Source organism: Mauremys reevesii, linkage group 11 (genome assembly GCF_016161935.1).
Source record: "Mauremys reevesii isolate NIE-2019 linkage group 11, ASM1616193v1, whole genome shotgun sequence".
Lineage (NCBI taxonomy): Eukaryota > Metazoa > Chordata > Testudines > Geoemydidae > Mauremys > Mauremys reevesii.
This window is the reverse complement of record NC_052633.1, coordinates 13,865,708-13,887,805: the sequence shown is the minus strand read 5'-3', so window position 1 is coordinate 13,887,805 and position 22,098 is coordinate 13,865,708. Positions and strand designations below refer to the sequence as shown.

Genomic DNA, 22,098 nt, shown 5'->3' with positions numbered 1-22,098 from the left:
AAGAAAATGCTCCTGTTCTATACCCAAAGCCTCTGAGCTGGATACAAATTTTCAATATTCTTAGTGAATTATGGGGAAAACAACTCTGTGTTCCTCTGGCTGCAATCCAGTTCTTTTTCCAACCCCATTAAAACTTTACCTCTTGTATTATAATTGGATATAAGATCAATGGTCAATGTCTTTTATGAGCATATACGTTCTGTTACAAGTAGTTGTGTTAGCAAGCCATCCAGGTGTCTTAATAGATAAGCTAAACATGTCCAAATTGTCTGGTCTGCATCTGCCCTAATCATTTACTTAGTCTGATGACAGACTAAGCACCTGCAGTCAGATCAGCATGTGAGTTTACTGAGATCCCCACCAAAGCTTAGTCTTAGTACTTCTATGAAGAATGCAAGATGCCCTGAAAGGATTACAAGCCTATAATTTCATAAAGAGGAATTTATGACATTAGCAGTCATTATAGGGACCTACAGATGAAATTACATGCCTGGCAATTACCCTTACGGTAACTTTTAATATATCAACTCCATAACATACACAGTAGTTTAAAAAAATACTGGAGGCTGTAGTATCATATAAGATGATAATTCGGAGAGTCACCGTCAGTGATTAAAATAAGTACATTACTCAGTATAACGAGCCAGATTCTGATTCCCTTACATTGTGGTGCTGCCCGACTAGTCCTACTGATATCAATGGGTCTATGTCTATGTTAAGGAACTATTCAATGTAATGTGGTAGAATCTAGTCCTGTGCTGGCAGAAAAAGGGGACATCTCTACAGAAGTCACCAAGGGGCACTTTGAAATGTATTTCAGCATAAAGGAAACCAGTGGCCATAACACTTCGCTTTTAAATAGAAGATTTCAATGCAATCAACACGGAAGGTTATGAAAGGCTCATGGGGGAGCCTCAGCATAAATACTATTTTATTTTTAATGCAACATATTTTGCTGCAGTCAACATGAAGAGAGTTTGAACAGGGAAGTGGGGACTATGTGGCATACAGCAAACAGAATTATTTTTAAAAGGCACTTTTAGGCAAAGCAAGCACTCTCTCATGCCAATTGCAAATCAATGCTGCTGGCTGTTGAACATCACAACTGTACACTTTGAAGGATTAAGAGTTTCTGACATCAAAACAAAAGCTGTGGAAGAAACAGACAAATACATCTCACAGAGCAAACAGTTTTGAACCATATAGCAAGCGTGTCATGAAAAATCAGATTGCTTTAGATGGTATCGTGATCAAGCTTGCGTAATAACACTTGGAACCCAACCAACAAGTGATACTGTATAAAACAATCCAATCAGTCAGTACCAGTGACATTCCAGGATACAGAAGTAGCAGCATCAACAGCAACAATAAAAGCTGCGGGGGAGCACCAGCTTTGGAGAGATGAATTTCTTAGGGGAGGATTTATTAAAGGGAATATTCTATATCCTAGTAAAGAGGAGTGGATAGAAGTTGATAAAAGTACAGGTAGGAACTGAAGAGAAACAATTAAATGAAAAAAAGAGTCCAATTCCATTACATCACATGAACGCAGACAACTAAATATTGACAGTGTTTGTATACAAATGCAAGAAGTCTAAATATTAAGATGGACTTGAGTGCCTGGTATTAACTGAGGATATTGATATAATAGGCATCAGAGAAACTTGGTGGAACAATGATAATCAATGGGATGTGGTAATACCAGGATAAAAAATATATCGGAATGACAGAGTAGGTCGTGCTGGTGGGGGAATGGCACTGTATGTGAAAAAAACCTAATCAACTATAGTAAAAATCTTATATGAAACAAATTACACCATAGAATCTCTACGGATAGAAATTCCATGATTGAATAACAAGAGTATAGCAGTAGGAATATACTAGTGACCACCTCACCAGGATGGTGATTGTGAAGTGCTCAGGGAGATTGGAGAGGTTATGAAAACAGAAAACTCAGTAATAATGGGGGATTTCAACTATCCCCATATAGATTAGGAATATGACTCCCCAGGACAGGATGCAGAGATAAAATTTATAGACACCATTAATGACTGCTTATTGGAGCAGCTAGTCCTGGAACCCACAAGGGGAGAGGCAATTCTGGATTTAGTTCTAAGTGGTGCAGAAGATTTGGTCCTTATACTAACCATAATGTAATTAAATTTAACATCCCTATAGGGGAGAAAATACCAAAGAAACCCACCTCAGTAAATTTAACTTCACAAAGGGGAACACCACAAAACTGAGGAGGCTAGTTAAATGGAAATCAAAAGGAACTATCACAAGAGTGATATGCCTGCAAGCTGCATGGAAACTTAAAAAAAAACAGTGTAAAAGAGTCTCAAACTAAATGTATACCCCATTTATTTATTTTTTTAAAATAAGAGTTCCAAAAAATGCCACCATGGCTAAATGGAGTAAAAGAGGTGGTCAGAGACAAAAACACATCTTTGAAAAATTGGAAGTCAAATCCTACTCGGAAAATAGAAAGGAGCATACATTCTTGCAAGTCAAGTGTGAAAGTATAATTAGGAAGGCCAAAAAAGAATTTGAAGAGCAACTATCAAAAGACACAAAAACTAATAGACATTTTTTTAAGTATATCAGAAGAAGTAAGTCTGCTAAAGAATCAGTGGGGACAGGGGGCGATCGAGGTGCTGAAGGAGCACTCAAGGAAGACAAGCTATATGAATTCTTTGCATTGGTCTTCACTGCAATATGATGTAGGAGAGATTCCCACATCTGAGCCATTCTTTTTAGGTGACAAATATGAGGAACTGTCCCAGGTTGAGGTGTCAATAGAAGAGGTTTTAGAACAAACTGATAAACAGTAGTAAGTCACCAGGGTCAGATGGTATTCACCCGAGAATTCTGAAGGAACTCAAATATGAAAATGCAGAACTATTAACTGAGATATGAAAACCTATCACTTAAATCAGCCTCTGTATCAGATCACTGGCAAATAACTCATGTGAGGCAGATTTTTAATAAAATGCTCCAGAGTTGATCCTGGTAATTACAGGCTGGTAAGCTTAACTTCAGTACCAGGCAAATTAGTTGAAACTATAGGAAAGAACAGAACTGTCAGATGCATAGATGAACGCAATATGTTGGGGAAGAGTCAACATAGCTGTTGAAGAGGAACCATGCCTCACCAATCTATTAGTATTCTTTGAGGGGGTCATCAAACATATGTACAAGGAGGATTCAGTGGATATAGTGTACTTGGACATTCAGAAAGCTTTTGACAAGGTCCCTCACTAAAGGCTCTTAAGCAAAGTATGCAGTTATGGGATAATAGAGAAGGTCCTCTCATGGATCAGTAATTGGTTAAAAGATAGGAAACAAAAGGTAGGAAAAAATGGTCCATTTTCACAGTGGAGAGAGGTTAACAGCGGCATCCCTCAAGGATCTGTTTTGGGACCAGTGCTGTTCAACATATTCATGAATGATCTGGAAAAAAGAGTAAACAGTGAGGTGGCAAAGTTTTCAGATGATACTAAGTTACTCAAGATAGTTAGGTCCAAAGGAGACAGCAAAGTGTTACAAAAGGATCTCCCAAAATTGGGTGACTGGGCAACAGAATGGCAGATGAAATTCAATGTTGATAAATGCAAAGTAATGCTAATTAGGAAAAAATAATCACAACTACAATCACAAAATGATGGGATCTAAATTAGCTGTTACCACTCAAGAGAGAGATCTTGGCACCATTGTGGATAGTTCTCTGAAACATCTGCTCAGTGTGCTGAATCACTCAAAAAAGCTAAGAGAATGTTTGGAAGTATTAGGAAAGGGCTAGATAATAAGGTAGAAAATATAATTCCACTATATAAATCCACTGCACACCCACCCCTTGAAGATTACATGCCGTTCTGGTTGCCTCACTTCAAAAAAGCTATATTAGAATTGGGAAAAGTACAGAGAAAGGCAACAAAAATGATTAGGGATACAGAACAGCTTCCATATGAGGAGAGATTAAAAAGACTGGGAATGTTCATCTTGGAAAAGAGCGGACTGAGAAGAAACATGATAGAGGTCTATAAAATCATGAATGGTGTGGAGGAAAGTGAATAAGGAATTATTTACCCCTTCACATAACACATGAACCAGGGGTCACCCAATGATATTACCAGGCATCAGGTTTAAAAAACATAAGGAAGCACTTTACACAATGCTGCATCACTTTGTGGAACCACTGCCTTGGGAAACAGTGGAGGCGAAAAGTATAACCGGATTCAAAAAAGAATGAGAAGTTCATGGAGGACAGGTCCATCAATGGCCATTAACCAAGATGGTCGGGGATGCAACTCCATGCTCTGGGGGTTTCTAAACTTCTGACTGCTAAAAGCTGGGACTGAACAACCAGGGATGGATCACTCAACAAAGTCCCCTGTTCTGTTCACTCCCTCTGAAGCATCTGTCTCTGGTAACTGTTGGAAAATAGGATGGACCTATGGTACGACACAGTATAGCCATTCTTATGCTCTTAAAAAGTGATCCTTAATTCATGAAATCGCGATAAGGCTGTAAATTTATATATTTTGTGTTGTTTCATGTACCCTGTGCTAGGTAACTTGAGAGGACTCCATGTTTCTGAAACAGAACTGGCTCATTATTAAGAGAATTATTTTCAGAGATATGCCAACTTCAGCCTAACTTTCGAATGCAACCTCTAAACTCTTCCTGCAACCTGTGCTCCTCCCTCCAAGTTCCATGCAGTTTGCCATACTCATCTTCTTTGTTGTACATTTTTGCTACAACAACGTTCCCTAAAACTGAGGACTGCATATGCACCTGTTTAATCCCGTCTCCACTTAGACATCTTACAATGTGGGCTTAATTTTGTGAACTAGAGGAAAAACATCCAAACCTGCACAGCCATGTTATCACTCCATAAGTCCTTATTTGGGCAAAACTCTGATTAATAACTTCAAATGAGAGGTTTACCTGAAAAAAAATTAATGGAGTCAACCCTGCAAAAACAGTCATATGGGCAGATCCTTATGGCAGCATGAAGTTACTTTTGCAGATTCATGACCTTCAGGATTGCATGTGCTTTTGGGAATATCCAAGTTAAACAACATATTGATTTTCCTCCACATCCTATTAACAAGGGCTGTGCATAGTGGGCCATGTACAATATAAACAAAGCACAACAATGGAGGGAAGGGATGGGAGAAATCTATGGTGTTCATTGCAACAGCACCATTTAAACATATATTATGCTGGAAACGTTGTCTGAAGACCTTCTCAAATCTGGCAGGAGCAGTATTATATATGTAGGTTTAACCTTTGTATAAGATGCAGGAGTGTTGCGAGCAAAAAAAAAAAAATCTGCATTTCAGAGCTGGTGTCAACATCACCCAGTAGATTTATGGTCAAATATCAAACAAATATTTTATGTGAGATACATTAACAGAGCAATGAGACAGCCTTACAATGGGGGGGGGCAATGGAGGGGGAGAGAGAGAGAGAGAGAGTGATTTCTAAAAACTACATTAAAAGTCTGATCCTGGGAAGGTTCTGGTCTGTGGTGCATGAGAATATTGAAATTCAACATCTGTCATGATCAGCCCCCTCCAGATGAGGACTGCAGGGATACAAAATGCCATCCGAATACAATGTGACAGGACAGGGTTGCACAGAGCTCTGCCTTTTTGTGTCTCCACGGGTACCCGAAAGTTCGCTAAAAGGTGTGATTTGATGATGAAACATTAAAGGGGAAGAGTCAGTGCTAGAAAGGCTAAATCATAAAACTTGGATGCTTCCATGACCCGTATGCCCAGAATAACCTCCTACGGATGTGAGGATCAGCTCTGACTAACCCGTCCTCGAAACCTCTTCACTGCAATGGTTTCCTCACTGAGGAGCTCATTGGAAGTGCAATTACTAACAGGATCCTCTAACATACAATTACTCTCTGAATCAGCACTTACTGCCAGTAAGAAGTCAGACACACACAGCAAATAGTTGGGACACAGATAAATGAAGGAAGCCATTTTTGAATGTTAGCATGAATAAGGATCAGCCTGCTATTTATTATAATCATACCCCTAATCCTAACCCAGTATAATAACCACATACAGAGATAAACCTGTACTACATCCAGTCTTTACTCACACATATATAACTTTAAATATACTTAGGCTTGGTAGAATTTCATATTTATTTTTTTTATAATTTTGATGGATAATACTGACATTTATTTTTAAGCTTCTTCAATTTTTAGTGAGTTACATTTTCACAGTTGCACAAAATTTGGTGTATTAAGCATTTTTTGTATTTTTATCGATTTAAATTTTCACAGTTGCAGAAAATTATGGGAGCGTCAGACAATAATGATTTAATGACAGTCTCTAATTAACATTCTCGGGAAGTATTTTCCTGACTTTGCCTATCTGTACATTTCTATTATCATGGATGGAAATATTTTTTGTCGGTTTGAATGTGTCAGGTGAAATCGACATTTATCGATAAAAAATGAATCTTTCCAAGTCTAAATATACTATACTGTATATAGACAAAGCCTCTTTTACTGTTTGATTCTGCAGCTGTGCAAATGCCATCATTCTCCATTTTGTAAATACACTGCATAAATGGCTGTCCAAAAATCTTGGGACTTCAACAAGATAAGACCAATGAGCAGCTGAGCAGATCCCAGATAGGCACACAATGGGAGGATTTGAGAAGAAGAATTTGTACTGCTTCAACAGAGCTTAGGAACCCTGTCCCATAAATGTCTTCTCTAGCTGCTGAGCTCCTAAGAATAGCAAAAGAGAAGATAGCACTTGGGCACCTTACAAGCTCCACCAAAGCGGGGTCAAAGTAGGCAACGCTGGTTGGGAATGGGGAGGGCCAGTGCTTCTTCTGCGCCCCCAGGAGCTCTGCAGCTGGGGGGGGATGCCTCGTGAGTTTGCTGGGGCTCCCACTCATTCCACAGCTCAGACATCTCTCCTCCTGCCAGCTCCTCAAGCTTGGTTTGAACTTTAACACCCGACCGGGCTGCAGACTCTTTCTCTTAATACACCAAATTTCGTGCAACTGTGAAAATGTAACTCACTAAAAATTAAAGAACCTTAAAAATAAACATCAATATTATCTATCAAAATTATAAAAAAAATAAACATGAAACTCTGCCAAGCCTTTCTCTTTGGGGGTGGGGATAGCTCAGTGGTTTGAGCATTGGCCTGATAAACCCAGAGCTGTGAGCTCAATCATTGAGGGATCTGGGCAAAAATCTGTCTGGGGATTGGGCCTGCTTTGGGCAAGGGGGTGGACTAGATGACCTCCTGAGGTCCCTTCCAACCCCAATTCCATGATTCAAGGTGCTATAGTCACAGCATACAAACAGAGAAGTTAGTGAAAAAGGTAAAGAACTCTTGCTGGAAGGTGGCAATGGAACTGTACTTTATTTCTTAGGGTGATCATACACAATCCCCCTTTTAAGCCCGGTCTCGGACATCTCAACTTTTTTTTTTTGGCAAAACTGGGCATTTGCTCTTGCCAACGGATGATGGGATGGCAGGGCTCTGGCCGTTAGCCCTGGGCAGTGGAGTTGGGCCATCAGCTAAGGACCCAGGTGGTGGGAATTTGGTGAGCAGCAACACCAGGTGGCTGAGGTCAGCCCTGCATGGGGGGAGGGAGTTCAGGCCAGCTGCATGCAGTGTCCCATTTTCACTCTGGGAAATAGGGTCACCCTAGCTTCTCTAGACAGCGAGTTAGTGTGTGCCAAGCTGAGCGATAAATCTACAGTGCATTGGCTTGCTGCGCAATAACTGTCTGCGTGGACCCTGGTACAGGACCACTAGAAATTCCAAAGTGCATGTTGACCTATTACCCAGTTCAAACAGAGGATATCAGTGCAGGAGGGAACTTTTAATGTACAGCAGCAGGGGCCACAAAGCCAATTAGTGCATCACATGCTAGTGCTGCTGTAGATCTGCACTCTAGTTCGTGGTGCATTAATTCTCTAGTTAGACAAGCCCTTAGAACCCTAACTCACAAAAACCAAGTGACAAAACAGGCTGCTCCTTAAGGTAGAGAGGCACAACTCGAGCCAGCGTGTTCTAGGCGGGCTCTTTGCAGATTAACTGCTGAGCAGTCAGACTGCACGCTTTGATCAGAGCCCCCTCGCCGGCAAGTAGGACCAGGAAGCCCTCTCCCATTTAAAGTGACAGCTTGTAATTTTAACACACTTTTCAATATGCCCACACCCCTTCCCTTCAGCCAGGGCTGACTCTTAGGAGACCCTCGCTTCCTGTACGGCCCCAGAGACAGAAGGGAAGTTAAAGCTGAACGGGAGTGATTTTGGTCAGGTTTGGGCTAGTTTAGCCTAGAGAGGCTGATGTGATAGTAGAGTCCTCTGCCATGTTGGACTTTACTGCATCATTCTGATGGCCTTGCTGAATAATCTAAGCCAAGTCTAATACTAGGAGGGCTTTGCCTATCAAGTGCATAGTACACTATTTAGAATCACTGATATAGCACCAGACATTAACCAGGAGCTTTACTAACATTGCACAGGGCCTGGTGCTGCTCCACGGAAGACAACAGCAAAACTCCTATTGCCTTCAGAGGTGCAGGAACATGCTTATAGGAAGATAAGATGGTTTTACTGAGACGGAAGGCAGACAGGTAAGGGAGACTGGGAGACTCCAAGGCAGAAATGATATGTAGGTGCCGAACTCCCATTAAAAGTCAGTGACAGGCCTCCTTCTGCCATTTGGGATTTTGAAAATGTCCCCTATAATTAAATACAAGAACATACGTATAGTTTGAATGGGCCAAATTCTGCTCTCAGTTACATCTTGTGCAATGCCCCTGACTCCAGCAGGGTAGCTCAGGTGTAACTCAGAGCAGAGCTTGGTCCATTGCACAGACTCAGTACTAGTAAATCCAATGTGTATAATGAGAGGCCTTTCTCACATTGGTTAGGGATTGTTTGCTGAGCTCTCTAAACTCTCAAACAGATGGCAACTCAGACCGAGCCCTCAGCTCTAATTTATCCGTATCCTTCTGCGAGAAAATTGGCATAACAGAAAATGAGCTCTCATGTGTTGGTAACAAATAAAAGCACTCTGGGACAGAGGAAAGGAGACGTCTTGTCCAAAAATTCCGGGGGTGAAGATAACACATGGAACAGCTTCATGAGTTAAAGAAAGTGCTGCATTGCAGCAGAAAAGTCTCTAATAGGTTCATAAAGTATTAGGACTGCTGCTAACATAGGCATCCACAAAGCAGTGTAGCCAAGGAGTGCATGGAAATAAAAGTATGTAGAAGGAGATCTTTTAAAAGAGCTTCTCAGATGTAACCCTGAGTTATACGGTTGTCCCCTGAGAGTCCTTGCCTTCAGGAGGTGGGCACCTTTGCTGTTTTTTCACTTTATCGCCAAGCATTACTTTCTGTAGCTATCATTTGTCTCCCAGTTCCTGAGGGCAGTTGTTGAGCAGAGCTGCATTTTGTACAGCTCGTCATCGAGATGTTGCAAGCCTGGGCTGTTCAGACATTTGTATTTGATTTTTTTTGGTACTTTTTTGTACGTTTCAAAGTACCACCCGTTCAGCGCCAGATGCTCTTTGAGTCTTGCACAGTTGGCGCAAGTTGCTTAGGAAAAGTCAAACTCTTTGATATCAGAGGAGCCCTGTCTGAAGTCTGCTTCCGTAAGGAGCTTGTATGACAATTTAAGGCTCCAGTTCAGAAGAGTATTCCTATTCAGGAGAGCACTGAAGCATGTACTTGCGTCCCACTGAAGTCAAAGTGCACTCTGGGATAATTAAAAGGGATGAACTGAAGCAGGTGTTTAAGTGCTTTCCTGAATTACTAAGGCCCCAATCCTGCAAATTCTTAGGCCTAGTCCACACTTGAAAGACTACTGGTATTAGAAGGCGATTTAGTATAGACCATTAAAGATCCTGTGGCATTTTTTGCAAGAGGAGTTTGTCCCACTGTCCTGGTCAAACATTTCTCTCCCTTCATTGTTCTACAGCGTGCTATTCATCTCTTACTGCTTGTATAGACCAGCCCTAATGTACAGTTATACCAGTATAAAGGTGCCTTATACCAGTGTAGTTATTCCCCTTCCCTACAGGAATAAGCTATATTGGTATAAGCACTTTGATACTGGCATAACTGCGTCTACACTAGCAGGGTTGTACCACTTTAACTATAACACTATAGTTTAAAGTGGTAGAACTTGTGTGGAGACATTCCCTTACCCATGTGCTTAATTTGTGAGCTTCATGGGACTACTTATGCACGTAAAGTCAAACATGGTGCATAAGCATTTGCAGGATCAGGGGCCTAATTCTCCATGGCAATTTATTGTTATTTTAAATACAGCTGTACTTATTCTAAACAGTATTACCAGTGAGCAGATGTGCTGTAATAACTTCCCTGCTCCAGGTGTCCCAAACCACTGACTCCCAGAGGCTCGGATGGACGATTGGGGATGGATCACTCAATACATTGCAGTGTTCAGTTCATTTCCTCTGTAGCATCTGGCACTGGCCATTGTTGGAAGACAAAATACTGGGCAAGATGGACCATTGGTTTGACCCAGTAAGGCCGTTCTTATGTTCTCAGTGTGACTAGTTTTCTATTCTTGAGTACAAACCTCAACTTCTCTCAAAGTAGAATGGGAGGGAGAATGTTGATCTGACTATCCCTAGGAAGCTAAAGGAAGTCAAGGGAGGCCTGACTTACTCTGATAATAACTTCTGCTTACCACAGCCGTACCATGCAGCAGAATCATCAAACAGGCATATGAAGCTAGGCTATTTCAAGCCAATGTAGGATCTCATGGATATTAATCTGCAGAGCTGGCAGGAATACATCATCTTCTTTTCTTTTTAATAACATGAAGCTTGCTTAATAACAGGAATCATCAGTAAAGAAACCTTGAAATGATAATCTCTCCTCCCCTTTCCCCACTAAAAATATAATATAATTCTACCTAGGGCTAAAGCTGAATACATTTTCAAGGGAGAGAGGCACCTTTTGTTGTCAGAAGCAACTGGCATCATCCAAATAGCTTTAACTCCTTGAGAGGAAGAACTGAAGTTGCTCTGCAATATATTGACTCAACTGCACAGGATTTTTTTTAAAGACTCATTCACTGCAGAAATATGATTCGCTACATAGTTCTGTCTACGAAACTAGACGTACAGACCATTCCCACAGTGAGGAGATAGTGAGGGATGATAAAAGAATTAAATCCAATTGGCAGATACAATCGAACTAGGGATTTACAGCCTGCACCATGCAATTCTTCCACAAGATCAGTAGCTAATGTGTTCTGAAAATGCCTACAGTTCAGTGAGCTAACATGGAGGCTGAGGATTCTGCACTGTAGCCTGACCCCTGGCCAGGGGCGGCTCTAGACATTTTGCCGCCCCAAGCATGGCGTCATGCCGTGGGGGGCGCTCTGCCAGTTGCCGGTCCAGCGGCTCCGGTGGACCTCTCGCAAGCGTGCCTGCGGAGGGTCTGCTGGTCCCGCGGCTCCCAGCGGACCCTCCACAGGCACGCCTGCGGGAGGTCCACTGAAGCCGCGGGACCAGAGGACCCTCCGCAGGCATGCCGCCGAAGGCTGCCTGCCTGCCGCGCTCCTGGTGACCGGCAGAGCACCCCCCCGCGGCATGCCACCCCAAGCACGCGCTTGGCGTGCTGGGGCCTGGAGCCACCCCTGCCCCTGGCCTTCAAGTTGGAGTGGTTTCACCCATCAGGCTTTATGTGGGTGAAGAGACTGTCCCCCTTGGTGGATCTCCTCTGCATGGAAGAAGAGAAAGACTAAGTTATTCTAAAGCACATGTCCTTCCTCCCTGCTCTCTGAGGGCCTGTTTTCACTGCAGAGTTAATTTGAGTTATAATTTTGTCCTGAATTTGAGTCCCATCCACACACAAAAAGCCTGAACTTGAGCATGATGGTGCTTTTAACTCAAGTTGGCCGGCTCAAGAAGCGGGTACAGGTTATAGCTCAAATTAACACAGCTCGTCAACAGCTAACACAATTGCTCTGTGCTGCTCAAGTGTTATTTTGCAGTGTGTCACACAAGGTAAGTTAACTCCTCCTAAGTTAGCCTCAGTGTAGATTACAAGTCAATGCTGCAGTGAAGACATAGCCTCAATGAGATACAAAATTAAAGGAGTTAAAACAGAACTGGACAAAATAGGGCAAGGAAATAATATGGAAAGGAAACAAATTAGTGATCAGTGAGATAAAACTTTAGATTTGCCAGTTTCAAAGAATATGCAGGCTGGGCATTAAGTTACTCCAGAATGCCACGTGATTCATAAAGAGAGAATGATGGAGCTGGAGGGGGGAAAAATCAGAAGCGAAACAAAGTACATATTGACTTTGAAATGCCCAGATACCATCAGTTCCAGTGTCAGCAATTTCATTTCAGCCCTTCATTCTCCAAGGCAGATAAATGGGATACTGTGTCCTTTACTGCTTGGAGATTTGGGGGATGAGACCTTTAAAGCCAACATGTCTGCTGCGGATGGACATTAAAGATCCTGTGGCACTTTTTGCAAGAGGAATTTGTCCAACTGTCCTGGTCAAACATTTCTCTCCCTTCACTGTTCTACAGTGTGCCATTCATCTCTTACTGCTTGTCCCACCCATAGATGGCTGTATATAAGGTGTTTGAAATGAGAGACAGTATATAAAGGTGTAAAATGGCAGTAACAGTAAGACACACAAAGCAGGAATCTAAAAATTGTATTCCCTTCCTCTGCTGGGAATAGGGTTGCCAGATGTCCAGTTTTCAACTGGAATGCCCTGTCAGAAAAGGACCCTGATGGCTCTCCATTGGGCTGATAAAAGTCCAGTTGGCAGGGCTTGCATGGTCCCTACCTGGCTCTGTGCGACTCCCCAGAAGCGGCGACATGTCCCTCAGCTCCTAGCACACTGCCCTCATCCTGAGAGCTGCTCTGCAGCTCCCCTTGGCCAGGAACCATGGCCTTTGGGAGCTGCGGGGGCAGTGCCTGCAGATGGACACAGTGCCTAGAGCTGCCTGTCCACGCCTCTGCTTAGGAGCTGAGGGACATATCGCAGCTTCTGGGGAGCCTCCTGATATAAGAGCCCCCTGGAGCCCGCACCTGAACCCCCTCCCGTGCCCCAACCCTCTGCCCCAGCCCTGAGCCCCCTCCCACACCCAAACTCCCTCCCAGAGCCCACACCCCACATTCCCCTCCCACACCTCAACTCCCTGCCCCAGCCCTGAGCCCCCTCCCATACCCAAACTCCCTCCCAAAGCCTGGACCCCATCCCCATGCCCCAGCCCAGAGCCCTTCCCGCACCTTGAACCCCTCATTTCTGGCTCCACCCTGGAGCCTGCACCCCCAGCCCAGAGCCCATACCCCCTCTATACTTCACCTCCTGCCTCAGCCCAGAGCCCCCTCCCACACTCTGAACCCCTTAGCTCCACCCCCTAGCTTGGAGTCCCTTCCTGCATCCCAAACCCCTCATCCCTGGCCCACCTCAGAGCCTGCATCTCAGCCTCCTGCCCCAGCTCAGTGAAAATGAGTAAGTGAGTGAGGGTGGGGGAGAGCGAGTGACAGAAGGAGCAGGAATGGAGTGGGGGGGGGGGCTCAGAGAAGGGGCAGGGTGCCAATCATAGCGAAGACAACACCAAACAGTTCTTGGTTCTCCAGTTACCAGAAATGATTGGGAGAGGTTGTAGGAGGAATTTAGTCAAGTAAGGACTTCTGGCTAGGAGATAATTCTCTAGCTCTCTGCTAAACTACTTGGCGTTTGGTGCCCCTCTGCTCACTCCGCCATGTCTTATTAGTCACAAGGGCTTGTAACGGCAGCCCGAACCAGACAGGTGCTCCTTAAAGGCCATTTTCTCTCCATCACCACCAATGCAAGTAGAGGAGAAAGCAAGGCAGATGCCACTGGGGATTCCAGTGTGAGAAAGCGACCAAGTAGCTCTGCAGCATGTTTCCTTCCAGTTTGATGAAGCCCTTTCACAGTTACACTACAACACCTGGGCTCTGTAGATTAGGCCTTTAACAATAGGGTTTAATAACAGGTAGGTGAAACTGGGCTGAGCATGGCTTGTCCTTCTCTGAAGTATGTTCAGCACTGGTTCAGATGCAACCATTGCTAACATATGATGGCAACATTTCCTAGTGTAAAGAAGGCCCTTAAGCAGGGGCGGCTCTAGGAATTTGGCCGCCCCAAGCACGGTGGCATGCCGCAGGGGGCGCGCTGCCGGTCCCGCGGCTCCGGGGGACCTCTTGCAGACGTGCCTGCGGAGGGTGCGCTGGAAGGGCGGCAGGCGGCTCCGGCGGACCTTCCGCAGTCATGCCTGCGGGAGGTCCGCTGGTCCTGCGGCTCCGGTGGACCTCCCGCAGGCATGACTGCAGAAGGTCCGCCGGAGTCGCCTGCCGCCCTGCCAGCAAAATGCCGCCCCAAGTGCGCGCTTGGCGCGCTGGGGTCTGGAGCCGGCCCTGCCTTTAAGTACTAACTTCTTAGTAACCCAAACTTTTCTTCATGGTCAATTAATACTCATTGCCAACTGATTAAAGTTAAGTGACTGGAAGCAATACAACAACATTATAAGAAAGATTGTTAATATGTAACTTTGTTTCAAAAATCAGAATCCTAATAACCTGTGCTACACATGACAGTATGTAACAGAAACTTCCTATTCCTGAATATTGGAGTTTGTAGGGGATTCAGATTTAAAGCCACAGATGGTCAAAAACTCATGAGAACTACTGGGTACTTTTCAAAGATGGTTCATATGTGAGCACTTTCCAGTTGAAAGATTTTTATCTCCTTTTTCTCCTCCCTTACATGCAATTGTAGTAGCACTAGGGCCTTCCTCTGAAAAGTTAGGTGGGAAAAATAGGTCCTCAAAAGGGAATTTCCAATGCAACTTTAACTAGGGAGCTGTGACTCAGATTCCAAGGCCAGAAGGGACCATTGTGATCATCTAGTCCAACCTTCTGTAGAACACACGCCCTAGGATTTCCCCCCAATATTCCGGGAGCAGACCTTTCAGAAAAACATCCAGTCTTGATTTAAAAATCACCAGTGATGGAGAATCCCACCATGACCGTTGACAAATTGTTCCAATGCTTAATTATCCTCCCTGTTAAAAAATTACAGGTCTGTCTCATCTTACGCGGGGGTTCCATTCCACGGTTAGCGCGTAAAGCGAAAACCGCGTATAGTCAAAATTACATTGAGTTGAATGGCGGGCGGAATCGCCCGCTCTACCGAAACAGTATTTAAATTGTTATTTTTCTCTTTTTTTTTGTTTTTGCCAACCGCGTAAAGCTGAAATTGCACATGTTAAATGCATGTAAGATGCGACAGACCTGTACACCTTATTTCCAGTCTGAATTTGTCTAGCTTCAGCTTCTAGCCATTGGATCATGTTATACCTTTCTCTGCTCGACTGAAGAGCCCATTATTAAAAATTTGTTCCCCATCTAGATACTTACAGACTGGAATCAAGTCACTCTTTAACCTTCTCCTTGTGAAGCTAAACAGACTGTGCTCCTTGAGTCTCTCACTAAAAGGCAGGTTTTCTAATTCTTTAATCATTCTTGTGGCTCTACTCTGAACCTTCTCTAATGTATCAATGTCCTTCTTGAATTGTGGGCACCTGAACTGGATATAGTATTCCAGTAGCAGTCTCACCAGGACCAAATGTAGAGGCTACTTTCTTACCAGTGCTTTCTTAATACTCCACAGTTATAAGTGGGATAACCTGACTTTCCTGAAACATTAAGCATGTGTAAAAGGCTCAACTCCTCACATGGCCAGTAGAATACTAAGTGATGTGTTACCCGCCCCCTCCCTGCTACCACTGACCTCTTGCCAACACAATTACAATTGGGAAGGTATATTGTGTAGTGCATGCACTCTCTCCAAGAAGTGTATTTAAAATGGATTACTTCTGCTCCTTAGGCAGACGATCAATAGAGATGTAGACTGCAATAAGTACAGAGATGTCTGTGGGCTGCGGTAGTTATCCTCTGTCTCTTTAGAAATTAATTAAAAATCGATGATGTGTGCAGCCTATTAATAAGGCAACCTCCAGATTAACAGATACAAGCCCAGCCTTCTCTGGGTTGCAGTAAGTGTACGGCAGAGTGCAAACTTCAAACAATAGAGTAAGTATTCTGACCTTCTATGAGAAGACTCAGGATTTCATTGACTTGCCATATTCCCCCACTATTTCTGGCCTCAATAAACTATGCACTACTTGTTTGCGAGTGGTTAAGTAGGAGGAATACATGCATAAAGAGTTTAAAGTCTATATATTTATGTTGTTGACTTTCCGTACAAGACCCTCATTGTAATGCACAACCTGTAACAGCCAGCACAGAGCTAACGGATCCCAGCAACCACCTTCTGGAGGAGGGATAACTTTGCAGGAGGAATGTCATTGGGGTGAGCTGGTGATATTGAGCATGCACACTGTTTATCTGACTTTCCTGACAAAGTTCTGATGATAACAGCTTGCCATCCTGAGAATACTAATTACCAATTTACCGCTGATGACGGAGATCAGTTGAGGTGATTGTGCTAACAGTGTCTGAATGTGGACTGGAGACAGGGCATTCTTATTGCTGGTTTCCAACTGTCACAATTCTTCTCTCTGGTACTGCATTCAGAGCTTGAGTTTGTTACCACTCAATGTACTATATAAGGCACATACTCCTAGATAAGCCATTGACAGATGGATCTAAGAGACCCACCCAAGTCCAGGGATCCACTGTGCTAGGCACTGCACATGTACATAGTAAGGGTATGTCTACACTACGGGATTATTCCGAATTTACATAAACCGGTTTAGTAAAACAGATTGTATAAAATCGAGTGCGCGCGGCCACACTAAACACATTAAATCGGTGGTGTGCGTCCACGGTCCGAGGCTAGCGTCGATTTCTGGAGCGTTGCACTGTGGGTAGCTATTCCGTAGCTATCCCATAGTTCCCGCAGCCTCCCCCGCCCCTTGGAATTTCCGGGTTGAGATCCCAGTGCAAAAATCATTGTCGCGGGTGGTTCTGGATAAATGTCGTCAGTCACTCCTTCCTCTGGGAAAGCAACAGCAGACAATCATTTCGCGCCCTTTTTCCCTGGATTGCCCTGGCAGACGCCATAGCATGGCAACCATGGAGCCTGTTTTGCCTTTTGTGACTGTCACCGTATGTGTACTAGATGCCGCTGACAGAGGCGATTCAGCAGTGCTACACAGCAGCATGCATTTGCTTTTGCATGACAGCAGAGATGGTTATCAGCCATACTGTACCATCTACCATGTCATAAATTGGCAATAAGATGATGGTTACCAGTCCTTTTGCACTGCACCTTCTGCTGCTGTCATAAGTGCCCCTGGCTAAGATTGGCCGGGGGTGCAAAAGTCAAAAATGGGAATGACTCCCAGTCAATCTCTCCTTTTTGGTATCTAAAAATAGAATCAGTCCTGCCTAGAATATGGGGCAAGTGTACTAGAGAACCAGTGTATCATAGAACCAGAGAGCACAGCTGCTCTGTGTCAGATCCTGCAGAAATTATGAGCTGTATGCTATTCACAGGGGGTGCTCCTGCAACAACCCCACCTGTTGATTCCGTTCTCCCCCAGCCTTCCTGGGCTACCGTTGCAGTGTCCCCCCACTTGTGTGATGAAGTAATAAAGAATGCAGGAATAAGAAACAGTGACTTGTTAGTGAGATATGAGGGGAAGGCAGCCTCCAGATGCTATGATAGTCCAGACAGGACATTAAGCAGTGTGGGGGAGAGGAGCCCAGCATCCCACTGCTAGTCCAGGGACACTTGAATCTTTTCTTTACACATGAAGGGCGAGGGCTGATGGAGCTCAGCCCCCTGTTGCTATGATGAAGACGGTTACCAGCCATACTGCACCATCTACCAGGAATGATCAGGAGTTTTTTACCCAGGCGCCCCCAGCCAACCTCACTGGAGGCCAGCCAGGAGCACTCACGGGCTGATGAGAATGGTTACCAGTCCTTTTGCACTGCACCATTTCATAGAATCATAGAATCAATCATAGAATTTGCCAAAAGGCTGATGATGATGCTGGATAGGAGCCATATTGTACCATCAGCCACCCATGGCTTGGGGGGAGGAAGCGAGGATGTTGGTGTTGACTGCTGCAGCATCGCGTCTATCTGCAGCATTCAGTAAAGCTAGGGTGACATTTAAAAGAGTCAAGAGAGGATTTTTTTCCCTTTAACTTCTGGGGGTGGGTGGGGGTGTTAAATTGCCGAGCTATGCCCTGAACCACCGCGGACACTGTGTTTGACCCTACAGGCATTTGGAGCTCAGCCAAGAATGCAAATGTTTTTTGGAGACTGCAGGAACTGTGGGATTGCTTGAGTTCTCAGTCCCCGCTCCCTCCCTCCATGAGCGTCCATTTGATTCTTTGGCTTTCCGTTACGCTTGTCACGCAGCAGTGCGCTGACTCCCTGCTATGGCGTCTGTCTGGAGATTTTTTAAAAATGCTTTTGAATTTCGTCTTCTGTAACGGAGCTCTGATAGAACAGATTTGCCTGCCCTTACAGCGATCACATCCGTATGCTCCATGCTGGAGCTCTTTTTGTATTTTGTTTTCGGACTGCATCGCCACCCGTGCTGATCGGAGCTCCACGTTGGGCAAACAGGAAATATTCAAAAGTTCGTGGGGCTTTTCCTGTCTACCTGGCCACTGCACCCGAGTTCAGATTGCTGTCCAGAGCGGTCAGTGGTGCACTGTGGGATACCACCCGGAGGCCAATACCGTCGATCTGCGCTATGGTAATTCCGATACTAGCGCTACTCCTCTCGTTAGGGAGGAGTACAGAAATCGATTTAAAGAGCCCTTTATATCGATATAAAGGGCCTCTTAGTGTGGACGGGTGTGGCGTTAAATCGGTTTAACGCTCCTAAAACCGGTTTAAACGTGTAGTGTAGACCAAGCCTAAGAGACAGTCCCTGCCCCAGCTTACAGTCTAAATACACAAAGTACCACTGTTCCCATTTTACACAGAAGGATTAAGTGATGTGCCCAAATTATGAGGTGTCTGTGACAGAGGTGGGAACAGAACTCAGAGCTCCAGAATCCCAGTCCAGAGTGTTAACCACAAAACACATCTTTCCTCTCTAATCTACAACATTGTCTTGTCTAGTATTTCTGATCTCCTTCCAGGGGTTTAGCATTGCCACTCATGGTGTGCTGTTATAAACTGAAGGTTGGGTTTTAATGTGTGACATTGCCCAGGTGTCAGGGTATAATAAAATATGTAAAATAAAATATATACAACACTAATTCTTTCCTATGGGAATAGATTCTGCCCATCTGTGGGAGATGTTAGGACAGCTAAAGAATTTTATATGACATTTAGTCTGTCCTACTCTTTGGCAGGGCCTGTTGAGTGCACAAGAGCTATGTTGTTGCTGCTTAACTTGTGTGTACAGATGAGAATCATACAACTTAGACTGTAAGCTCCTTGGGGCAGGGACCATCTTTTTGTTACGTGTTTGTACAGCACCTAGCACAACAGCGCCCTGATCCATGACGAGGGCTTTTAGGCACAACACCAGTGCAGATAACAACTGGAGGACATCAGATTTGCATTACACAAAAATATTTCTATTTGTCCCTGAGAACAGTTGAAATGAGACCTTTAGACCCCAGGATGTGCATTTTATAAAAGCATTTTTGGTTCAATAAAGAAGATTCATAAGACCCAAGTGAAGTTTCACTTAGTGGCCCCTTTAGGTCAACATTATAGGTGGGCCGCTGTAACTTGCCCTAACCGTAAATGTATTTATTAGGAGCTCTTCTGAAAGTGCCCCTTGGTCCTGCGTGTTGTGGCTAACAGCTTGTTCAGTAATATTCAGCTGCTTGCTGCTTTGGAGTTCCCTTCGGGAATGTGAAGATGTCGCACTCCTTACTGATGGGTTCTTTGGAAAGTGCCTCTCAATGCTTTAGTGTGGGTGATGGGTTGTCCCATGAAGTCCTACTGCTTGAGAGCCACTGCTTTAATATAGCCATGTGCATTATACATAGCGGGACACGGAAGCAGCTGTTTCCCATGGATTTGTCATCTGGACAAGCTATTCCATTCCACAGCCAATTATCTGTTCTACAGAGAACTGGGCTGAGGGTACAAATATTTTACTCTGGTTTAATTTTTGTGTTTTCTGAGCAGGGCAAGTATCCAGGTACCTCGTGGAAGCGACACTATTGGGTCACAACACCTTTTTCTATAACAGAAAAGACGAATGTCTTCGATGTAGTTGAAATACTTTCAGCACTCTGATTCAAGAGTTCTTGACTAAATTAAAGCCTTGAACTTCCAACCTCTGTTGCCATTAGGTTTCTGCACATTTTTTAGACATCCACAGCACCAGTAACCATAGTTACGTATTTCATACTAGCTTTTCTTTTTAATTGAGAAACTTGTAGTGGTTTACGGAACAGGAAAACTGGTCAAATACTCAGAGTGTGCCAATGGATAACAGCTGGAAAAAGCCATGAAATAGGTTAATTAGCATAATTCAATGAGCCTAGATATCATAGGGGTGGAGTAGGTGAGAGAAACACATTTTGGTTTCAAGAGTTGGATTTTTTCCCCAACTAAAATTACCACAGACTGTGGCAGTTGTATGTTGACAGCAAGAGCACACAGAGTGAGAGTCAAGATGCCACATTAGTTCTGTCCATTCGACCTGAACACCTTTTGTTGAGTGTTTAATAAGAAAATACTTTTTTTTTTAAAAGTCATGATACTGTTTTGAACAGGTGTAATTTACCCAGGCATACATGAAAAGGCTGTGATTGTCTTCATCCTCCATGCCCTTCTGGCATATGAAAGAGGTCCTTGAGGAGCAATGAGTCAGGAGAGGAAGGATGGTTCAGTGGTTAGGGTGCCAGGCTGGGACTTAGGAGATCAGAGTTCTGATACCTTCTCTGCCACTGACTTCCTGTCTGACCTGGAGCAAATCACTTAAATTCATAAATATAAAATAAATACATGAAAGAGTGAGGGGTTCGGAAACTATGGCAACAGGGGCCATGTAAGTGCCTGAGATAGACAGATAATCCAAGGGCTTGTCCACATGGTGCCTAGTCCGCCCTAGAGGCGTGTAAATTCTAGTTCGCAGTAGTGTGCTGTGCAGTCGCTGGCCCATGCAGAGCCTGCTGGGCTGTGCTAGACGTTCCCTGGTGCATGTTAACATAGCACTGCGTGAAACGGGACTACATTACCGCTTATTAGGGACTGTCTAGTACACGCCAGCAGGATCCATGAGGTCCAGCTAGTATAAACTAGAATTTACATTCCTCTAGTGTGGTCTAATGCACCATGTAGACAAGCCCTAAACAAAGGAATACCTGTTGTGGCTGCACAGTACAGTCTAATGCATGTGGCCAGCAGGCACATGTAGAAGAAGTGATAGGTAGCTATCAGTTATTGTAATGGCTATGAGGGACCTCCAGCAAGATCACAAAGCACAAGTGTTTAGCTCAAGAAGACAGGAGTGTCTCTGGGTGAAAAGCGCTATAAAGAATCTCTCTCTCCCCATTCAAATTTTCTTTTCTTTTCACTGTCACAGTCGTGAATTACAGAGACTGGTAGCAGAGAGTTGCTCTGTCCCTGCTGTGATATGAGCTGCCAGGCACAGAATCAGCGCAGGGAAGTGAGGCCCTTATGTCGTTGTGCGTGAGTGTGCAAGGTAAGTGATGATCTGGCAGAATGTGTGTGTATTTGTTTTCCATGCAGCTCCATAGTGACCCAGATATTTACATAACTTAAACCGTAGTAACAGTTTGTGCCGTCATCCACAAAACATTTGGAAATTGGTTCTACCTTATTCTTTTACATGGGGTTTCGCAAGTTCACCAAGTGCCACAATGCCACACAGAAGTCTAGTTTTAAAGTTATAGATAAGTCTTCGTAATGTTCTTAAAGCAGGAAAAGTCCTGATTGCCTAACTCAATAATATCTAAACATGTTTGACTCAAGCTTTCCAAAACGGTTTGCCTTTAGGGTGAAACCAAGCATAGAAAGAGTTGGGAGAGTTATGAGCTGAGGGTTCTAATGGAAATCTGTAGCACAGCAAACTCCATA

The 22,098-nt window shown here is 44.0% G+C and overlaps 1 protein-coding gene across 11 annotated transcripts in view; it reads right to left on the bottom strand.

Annotated features, from left to right (window-relative positions):
• ERBB4 (erb-b2 receptor tyrosine kinase 4) overlaps positions 1-22,098 on the bottom strand; it is a 1,095,893-nt gene that overhangs the window by 49,195 nt on the left and 1,024,600 nt on the right. The gene's annotated exons all lie outside the window — the stretch shown is intronic.